Source organism: Adiantum capillus-veneris, chromosome 3 (assembly GCF_014529385.1).
Source record: "Adiantum capillus-veneris isolate H3 chromosome 3, ASM1452938v2, whole genome shotgun sequence".
NCBI classification, from domain to species: domain Eukaryota; kingdom Viridiplantae; phylum Streptophyta; class Polypodiopsida; order Polypodiales; family Pteridaceae; genus Adiantum; species Adiantum capillus-veneris.
The window spans coordinates 135,773,418-135,783,076 of NC_140933.1; the positions used below are offsets into that span (position 1 = coordinate 135,773,418).

The 9,659-nt window shown below is 39.3% G+C and overlaps 1 pseudogene; it reads right to left on the reverse strand.

Annotated features, from left to right (window-relative positions):
* Positions 1-212: 212 nt before the first annotated feature.
* On the reverse strand, positions 213-3,490 carry LOC147461773 (uncharacterized; annotated as a pseudogene).
* Between the last annotated feature and the right edge of the window lie 6,169 nt (positions 3,491-9,659).

The window sequence follows — 9,659 nt, forward strand, 5'->3', positions numbered from 1 at the left end:
GTTTTTGAAAAAAAATGGACAGAGCTTCCTTTCTACATATATTAATATTTCAAAACAAACCCATTAGCATTTAAGGCACCTCACAAGAGGATTTGAAATTTTAACCAAATTGTTCCAAATAGTGAATACTTCTCATCCATGACTCAAAACATTAGAACATTGAGTCAAAAGTTTCCATCAAAACATGACGAGAACCATATGCTACAAATCCCTCAATTCTCACACTCATCATTGATGTAGACATTCCGTCTCCGACGTGTCTCACAGATTTCAGAATTGTATCGCATGTCCGCTTCCATGCTCCGAGCCATCTCCTCTACGTAGACCTACATGGAACTTCCAACCAACAAGAAAATGCGTCATCAAGACAAAATACTAAACAAGACATAGAAGCATTATCCATAAACACTAAATACCAATGTTTACATCAAAAGGTTAACAAAAAACATAAGCAATGTCAATGCATAGTAAGACGGGGGCCTCACTAGTCATCAAAGGGATTGACACGGGATGGCATATCACCCTGATCATCAATATCTAAGGAGGCGGAGGGGTCCTCTCTGCTCCACTTTCAACAATGGAGTAATGGTAGCACATATCTTGAAATCAATGGCTCATAAATGCTGAGCGCAACAGATGTCCGTCCTGATCCCACACAAGCCGCCAGTGTAGGGGCTGTACCACATCCAAGCTCCAAGAAAATACCTCCACGCCGGCAAAGGAGCTCCACAAAGCATGCAACAAAAGAATGGCTCCGCTGGAATCCACCTTGCAATGGCTCGCCTGATGATGATCTAGCTTGAGAGAGCTCCGAAACATGATTCATCATAAAAGAATCCGATGATTGCATGCCAAGGCGAGAAAATAGGACAGTGATCTTTGCTACAAAGCACGGTGGACGCATACCTACTTGCTGAACCATAAATAGCACAGAGCAAAGAAACTGTAACAAAAGAGGCACGGTTAGATAAAGCAACAACATAAACCATTGGAGTATTAATACAAAGCAAGTGTGTCACCTCAATGGGACTGCCAAAACTCTCAAAATGAACATAGGCTCCATGATGGAGTACTACAATACGTCGATGAACAACCATCTTTGCAGCACGACAAAACCTCTCCACCCACCCAATGGCCTCTCCTGTTCAAAGCATTGATTATTATAAACACTTACAATGATTATTACTATCTTATGGCATGATCATAAACAAAACAATCTCACCCACCATAGACACCATGATTAGAAGCCAGCCTGAATCTGCTAGCGTCAAGAATGCCAAATGAACTCCAGCACGTACATGATCCTGACTGCAAATGTTCTAGTGAGGTAGAGTAGAGGAGCCTACTAGAGACCCACCAAACGGGAGATCCAAGAAAATAAAATCAGCAGCCCATGGAATGGCTCTCTCCTCGCGAGTATATAGTGTAGCCTCTGAACGTGCCCATGAAAGATGCTCATGTACAGGGATCCATATGGGATTCCGGACTCCCACTCTGAAGTCTGCATCAATGGCAATGTAGTCCCCCACTTTGTCAACAAAACTAGACATGTTTTGTAGTGGAGACTCCACAAGATAAACAAATGAGATAGTCTTCCTAGCCATGACGGTGCCAGAAGACACTGGAGAATCACAACAAGATAAAATTAGTCATCTATGAAGCATATTTTTGGAAAGCATTAACAAACTTTTATAAGGAATACCAAGCATTGAGCCCACATCCTCCTCTACAATCGTATCCACAAATGTTTCCTTTTCCTTTTGAGAGTTGTGTGCGTCTTAAAAGAAATATTTTAAGCCAAAATACTACTAACTTATGGTTTTTTGGCATGCCAAAGAGTGAAAAATACCTGCATGTCTCTCCTCTTGTCTATATACTGGTGGATTTTGTATCATGGCATCCCTCGACATCGTCTCATGCAGATCTCTTTCACGACCAAGAGCATGTCCTTTTTCCATATCTATCCACCACTGACAATTCTCAATCTCCCATGCACTCAAGGTGCGCATACTAGAGGGGTACATGCATGTGTCTTGAGTAGCCATCTAAGTCCACTGTCTTGCCAAAAAAGGCATGGTAGGTCATACATTCTTGGATACCAAAAACATAAGGAATCTACAATGAACAACTAACAAGTTACATGAAGCTCATCACATAAACATAACAAATTAATAAAATTGCAATTAATAAATTGTTCACTTGAAAGACAAATGTTGTGCTGCCATTTGTGATGTATCTACCTTCTTCAATGCCTGCTTCTCCACATCCTTCGTCTTTTCTCCAAGAGACACTTCAATTGGAAAACAAAAGGGCCTAGCTTCAAATTTTATCTCCTCAAAATAGAATGTGAGGATAGAGTCATGTGGCAAAGACACAAGCCAGGCACATCCATAAGATCTGACACAATTGGAAATGCCCTTTCAAAGACTCGTGCGAAAAAACCCTCTCTATGAAGCCACCTACAATCCCAAAAAGAGTGAGAGAAGAAAAAGACAGTACAACAAATTCAAGATTAACTATCCACGATAATCCTACATGCGGAAGACGTGATCTCCTTGCTTAAGACCATATGCACCCCTTGTAATCTTGTCCGCTTCAAGCAAAGAAATCCAATGAATCTTGTTTTCAACGGGAGCATCTTGGAGTGCTATTATGTTCAATTTCTCCAATGTATCCCAGCCATCATTACACCATTTCAGAGACAAAACCCTTGCTAGCCAATCTGTCCCAAGGGTGGGATCCACAATGTTAAGTTACTGCTTAGCAACGCAATCTCAGGCACTTTGGTAGGATCTATGATAGTGCACAAAACACGACAATGCTTCTCCTTCGAAGTGGAAAACCTTTCTTTAATTGCCTCTGTCCATGCCACAGTACGATGATTACCTTCCCAAACATAGAACGTGTGATTGACAAGATCTTGAAACTTTGGTTTCTTTTTCAATTCACATTGGCATTCATCATTGATCTCATTCCATAGAGGTACCATGTTGCTTTGATCTCATCTTGAGTACACACAAAAGTTAAACTTTAAACAAAATCCAAAGAATGTGAACAATGGCAAAAAGACAGAAAGTATTGACATACCTATCACAACGCTCTCCTCTCTTTTGCATGTCAATAAAGAGACAATAAAAGTTCCCTTTTCTAGCATATAGCCTTCTTTTGTGAAGGCAGACTTCAACCCACTAAGATCCTCTCTCAACCCTCTCACCCTTGCATATGGAATCAATCTGCACAAGGGAATAGAGGGACAATCAAAGGGGCTAAATATATGTGTGCTCTCAAGCATATCTTGTCCCCTATGCATGAATTTTTTTTGTTCATCCTCCATTTCTACGGCTGCACTAACTTCGTCCCTTATCTCCCATGGGGCTAGCTGCAACCCATTCTCCTCAGCGGCTAGTGTCTCATCTATCTCATGTAAAGATCCCTGCCCCATCTCCATAGATAGAATCTCCTCTACTTGTGTTTCTAGCTCCTCTACCATGATAGTAGTTGAAACCGAAGAGACTTGGTCACTACTATCCACCTAACCATAAGAGATTTCGTCACTACTCCTCCCTCTCCGTGCACGACCACGGGATCTAGGGCTGATCTAACGTAAATAAACAATTCAACATTTTTAGTTGTTGAGGGAAACACATAATGAAACATAAAGTATTGTTATGGAATAACAAAATGAAACAAAATTTAATTTAGAGAACTATTTCAAATACTATGCATAGCACATGAGATACCTCTCCAAAAGATTTTAGAAACCAAGGCTATCTATTTATTCCAAAATTATTAAAAAATGTAAAAAATTCACAAGGATATTTGATTGCAGGTATTTAAAACTTTGAAACACCTGGCAGGAGGATGCCCTCTTCAATTAGATGTAACATTTTTGCTTACCATCAATTGCCCTTGTCATGAATTGACTTACACAAGTGAAAGCTAAACTTAAACTTGCAGACAGGGCATAAGTAGCTCTACGTTTAAAATAAAATTGTATTAGCAAAAAAACAAACGAAATGCACAATCTCTAGTTGGTTGGACATAATGATACATCATTTAACACCATTCGATGGGAAGCAATTGGCTACGCAAGTCAACCAGGGAAAAATTTAAAGCCAAGAGTTAATTTGTTGATAGGGCCGCGTGCCCGCGTTCGGTCATTGGGACATTAACCCGCAAAGAGTAAATTTCTAGAAATTAGGTTACTTTTTACACATTTTTTCCTCTATTTTAGGCTGGAATTTCTCCTTTTCCCCTTGCGCTCAACAGGAATTTTGGAAATTGAAAATGGCACGAAATTAAGCTGACACACATTTTTTCCGAACACTTGAGGGTACCTCTCTCTCTCTCTCTCTCTCTATTGACAAAAGCACACAACAATAGTGCATTAGTATATCTTTAAAGAAGCAATTGTATTTAATTGTTACTCAATAAACACGTACCTGTGTTGGCAGTGCTAAAGGCAGAGTGCAAAGAGATTGTTTGGCATCGCAATGAGACTGTCTGGAAGCACGAAGAACAACACGAATAGCAGGAAGGGAAAGAGACGGGTTGGATGGAAGTTCTGTTGGCAGCACGAATAGCAGCAGGGGAAAGAGACAGGCTGGAAGCTAGGAGCTATCACAACCAGCACGCGCCGGCACGCGCTACTTGCAGTAGAGAAGAAACCAGCCCTCACTCCCTCTGTCATGCTCTCTCTGTCGTGCGGTGGGGATTGAAGCTCGCTTCAAGCAATTCTCGACAAAAACGTATTTGTTTAAAAACTTGGCAAACCTACATATGAGAAGCACTTGAGTTAAATGGACTAAATTTGAAGGTTTTTACACGAAATTACACACTTAATTTTTAGAATTTTGTGGGTATTCTCACCTTCACAGAAAAATTAAGAGGTAAATCTATAAATTTGAAGGTGGGATCACACTAAACATAGGTTTTTTTTTAGCTCTACGAGGCGCTCATGACTATTCTCTGCTGCAATTTTTATTTATATAAAATTACCAAAAAAACCCCTAAAATATTGAAAGTTCTTTAAAGACCTCCAATATTTTGTCATAAATGCCATAAATGCTGCTCGAATTTTCAAAAATTTCCCAAATATCGTGGTGATTGTCTATCGTAAAAAATATTTGAGTTAATTTGAAGTACAAAGCGGCCAACTCGATTGTGACGTGGAAAAATGGAATTTTTTACATGATTGATAGGAGACGTTCTTGAATGCTCAACGGCTACGACGTCTCCACCATCACACACTGCAGCTAAATCAATTAACTTTGGTCTATTTCAATTTCCCCACTTTGGTTAATGTTTGTATTACCTAGCATCTTAACTCAATTATCCCACAGTCCTTGAGCAGTAAGCATATTGCTCCAACTTTCACTAAAATAGTTTTATGTAATGGTTAGGCATATCACTATCTATGAACCGCAAGTTGGCCAAAAGCTTGTTCTTATGTTTGAAGGTAGCACATATGCCCTGCCTATAGCCTCTGTGAGACAACATTTCGAATTAACTACTATCTTCAATTTGCATCCCTTAACTTTAAGTTGCGACCAAGTAAAAATGGAAGTAATTGAAACTTCTCATGGTGATGAGTTTCTCCTTCTAAATCATGACCAATGTCAGTTTTTCAAGGTTTGCATTGCTTCAAAGCAGACAACTGCACATGGCACTAGAATCAAGTCTGCACCAACAATAGTCGATTTGGAATATGATGAGTTTGAGAAGCTTGGTTCTTCTAGCGTGCTTGAAATCATACGTTCAATGCCTTTGCAAAGCAATCCTTATCTGGCACTAAAACAAGCAAAGAATATCATTCAAGTTCAAGAGCTGCGTGTGCATTATGATGGCTATGTTGCGTTTGAGTTGCCACCTTCTGGTGCTGCCAACGGAGTGACAGGGATGGAGCAAAGAAATGATAGTCACATATGAACAGAATATGTCACATGCAGTAGTGACACTTTTGCAGGCATTGTTTGGTTCCATCGATGCTTAGGTCACTTTTGCTGTGATAACATTGGCTGTCCAAATTATCTAAGGACTAAATTATATAACAAGGTTCATTGGCATGGTCGCCTTTCAATGTCTTCCCCACAAGGCATGCTTACACATGACTATGGCACCTTGATATGCAGTCATTGCTCTCAAATGCCTGAATGTGTGGCTATCTGTCTTGCAGTTATTTATTATTGTATGCCAAGAGATAAGCAAAGTTGAACCCGATGCATGTTATATTTAGGTGAGCATCACCATCCATGTGGAGCAGGAAGGTCCATATCAAATGAAAAAAAAGCTAGATCAGTGCTACAAGTCGTGCTTTTGCAGATCCATTTACCACTGTGAAGCAGTTGGAGCATACAATTGCTCAAGATTTTATAATGGAAAAGCTCGTCATGGAGAATGTTAAGAACACCAAATGTATTGAAGATGGTGAGTTTGCTGAATTTCTTGACACAATCACACCTTTGTCAAACAAGCAAATGATTGAGAGAAGCTTGGAATGTGCGAAACAATCAAAAAACATAAGTGCAAAAGGTTTAGAAGTTGTGCTTGATGTAAAGAGCAAGAGTAGGTATCCATACATTGACGATGTTTTATTTCCTGGCCAACTTGGATATGGACAATAGCCACATGTATTTAAGATGTCAACCATTGCTCTGGGAAGTGGGGTTGATCTAGTTAATCCATGGGTGGAAACTTGGAACACATGTGGGTGCACTTTGATCATGTGCATCATGTGCATGGATGGCCAACAATGTCTGCACATGTTTATGATCCGTTTGTTCGTGAACTTCTGACAATTGCAACATGTGAATTTACTCTGGAGAATAGGTTTGCACAAATAGATTTTTGGAGGATGCTCAATAAGGTGGTTGAAGTCCAAGGGTATGATAAGCCGGAGTTTAGAATTTTCATGGATGATGAAGCAAATGCAAATTGGATAGCAGTCAGAACCGTTTATTTTGGAGGTCCCAATATGCCTATGCCTGCTAGGGAACGATCATGTGTGTTCCATTGGGAGAAATCCATGATCCATCATACTGTGAAGTGCATTAAGTCTTCCTCCCAAGAAGAACACAAGATTAAATGCCACAATTGGCGAATTGCATCGTGAGAGAATCAAGCAGAAATCTGCAAGGGAGAACTTCGACACTATTGGAGATCTGGGCATGCTATTGATGGAGAGGTTTCATGTCTAGAGACTTGGTTGGCTTGGTGGGATGTAACAATTTCACATTGGGGAGGACAATCTGTTATCCAAGATGAGTCTCGTATTTTTATCCCTAACACTAACTTGTCTGAGATCAAACATGCTAGGCATGCTTTGGTTTCAAAGAAAAAATTAGTTTGTATGAAGCTGCAGGGGCAAACATGGAAATGGAAGTGCTACAAAGTGTAAAGTATAATGCTTACCTAAAGGTGCAAAGACATGCAGTGGTCCGTGTATACAAGACCTTGCCCAAAGATTTTTTTAATCGAACATCCACAGCTTTGGGTGCTACAAAATTGGTCAATCCTACTGACTCTTTGATGAAAGAAATGTGTTTGCAAAGTCGAGAGATGAATAGGTCATATAGCAGGGAGAAGTGTGTGAAGAAAAAGAGGTCCATCTTTGTGGATGGTGGTATTGTGCTAGAGGAGGATAGCCACATACCTGATTTTATTACAGTTGTTGAACACATTAGTGGAAAAAGGCATGCAAATGTACAAGAAGTTCTACCTTAGCCCGAGCAAGCGGGAGCGAGCATACAAGAACCCGAGCGAATATCTATGATGGTGTTGTTGTCAATGCATATGGCCTAACAAGAAAACTATGCAAAACACAATATTAGTTTCTTAAAAAAATGGATATAGTTTCCTTTGTATATGGATCATTATTTCAAAACAAACCAATAGCTATTTAAGGCACCACACCTCAGCATTTGAAATTCTAACCAAGTTTTTCCAAAGAGTAAATACTTCTCATCCAGGACTCAAAACATTAGAACATCAACTCAAAAGTTTCCACCAAAACATGACAAGAACCATATGAAAATAACAAGACATGAATTTCAATTCTAACATCAATGCTACAAGTTTCTCAATTCTTATGATTAGCCACATTCATTGTTGATGTAGACTTTCCCTCTCCAACCCATTGTCAATGCATATGACCTAACAATAAAACAAAGAAATACATAATACTAGTTTTTGAAAAAAATTGGACAGAGCTTCCTTTGTACATGGATCAATATTTCAAAACAAACCCATTAGCCATTTAAGGCACCTCACGGGAGGATTTGAAATTCTAACCAAATTGTTCCAAAGAGTGAATATTTCTCATCCACGAGTCAAAACATTGGAACATCAACTCAAAAGTTTCCATCAAAACATGATGAGAACCATATGAAAATAACAAGACATGAATTTCAATTCTAACATCAATGCTACAAATTTCTCAATTCTTATGATTAGTTACATTCATTGTCAATGTAGACTTTCCCCCTCCAACACATTGTCAATGCATATGACCTAACAAGAAAACAAAGAAAAACATAATACTAGTTTTTGAAAAAAAATGGATAGAGCTTCCTTTGTACATGGATAAATATTTCAAAACAAACCCATTAGCCATTTAAGGCACCTCACAGCAGGATTTGAAATTCTAACCAAACTGTTCCAAAGAGTCAATACTTCTCATCCATGACTCAAAACAGTGGAACATCAACTCAAAAGTTTCCATCAAAACATGATGAGAACCATATGAAAATAACAAGACATGTATTTCAATTCTAACATCAATGCTACACATTTCTCAATTCTTATGATTAGTCACATTTGTTGTTGATGTAGACTTTCCCCCTCCAAAGCATTGTCAATGCATGTGACCTAACAAGAAAACAAAGAAAAACATAATACTAGTTTTTGAAAAAAAATGGATAGAGCTTCCTTTGTACATAGATCAATATTTCAAAACAAACCCATTAGCCATTTAATGCACCTCACAGGAGGATTTGAAATTCTAACCAAATTGTTCCAAAGAGTGAATACTTCTCATCCAATACTCAAAACATTCGAACATCGACTCAAAAGTTTCCATCAAAACAAGACGAGAACCTTATGCTACAAATCCCTTAATTCTCACACTCATCGTTGATGTAGACATTCCGTCTCCGACGTGCCTCAAAGCTTTCAAAATCGTATCGCATGTCCCGCTTCCATGATCCGAGCCATCTCCTCTGAGTAGACCGGCATGGAACTTCCAACCAACAAGAAAATGCATCATCAAGACAAAATACTAAACAAGACATAGAAGCAATATCCATAAACACTTGATACCAATGTCGACATCAAAAGGATAACAAAAAACATAAGCAGTGTCAATAGCATAGTAAGACGTGGGCCTCACTAGTCATCAAAGGGATTGACACACGATGGCATATCACCCTCATCATCAATATCTAAGGAGGTGGAGGGGTCCTCTCTGCTCCGCTTCTATGATGGAGTAATGGTAGCACATATCCGAAAATCAATGGCTCATCAATGTCGAGCGCAACACATGTTCGTCCTGATCCCAGACAAGCCGCCAGTCGAGGGGTTGTACCACATCCAAGCTCCAAGAAAATACCTCCATGCCGACAAAAGAGCTCCACAAAGCATGCAACAAAAGAATGGCTCCGCTG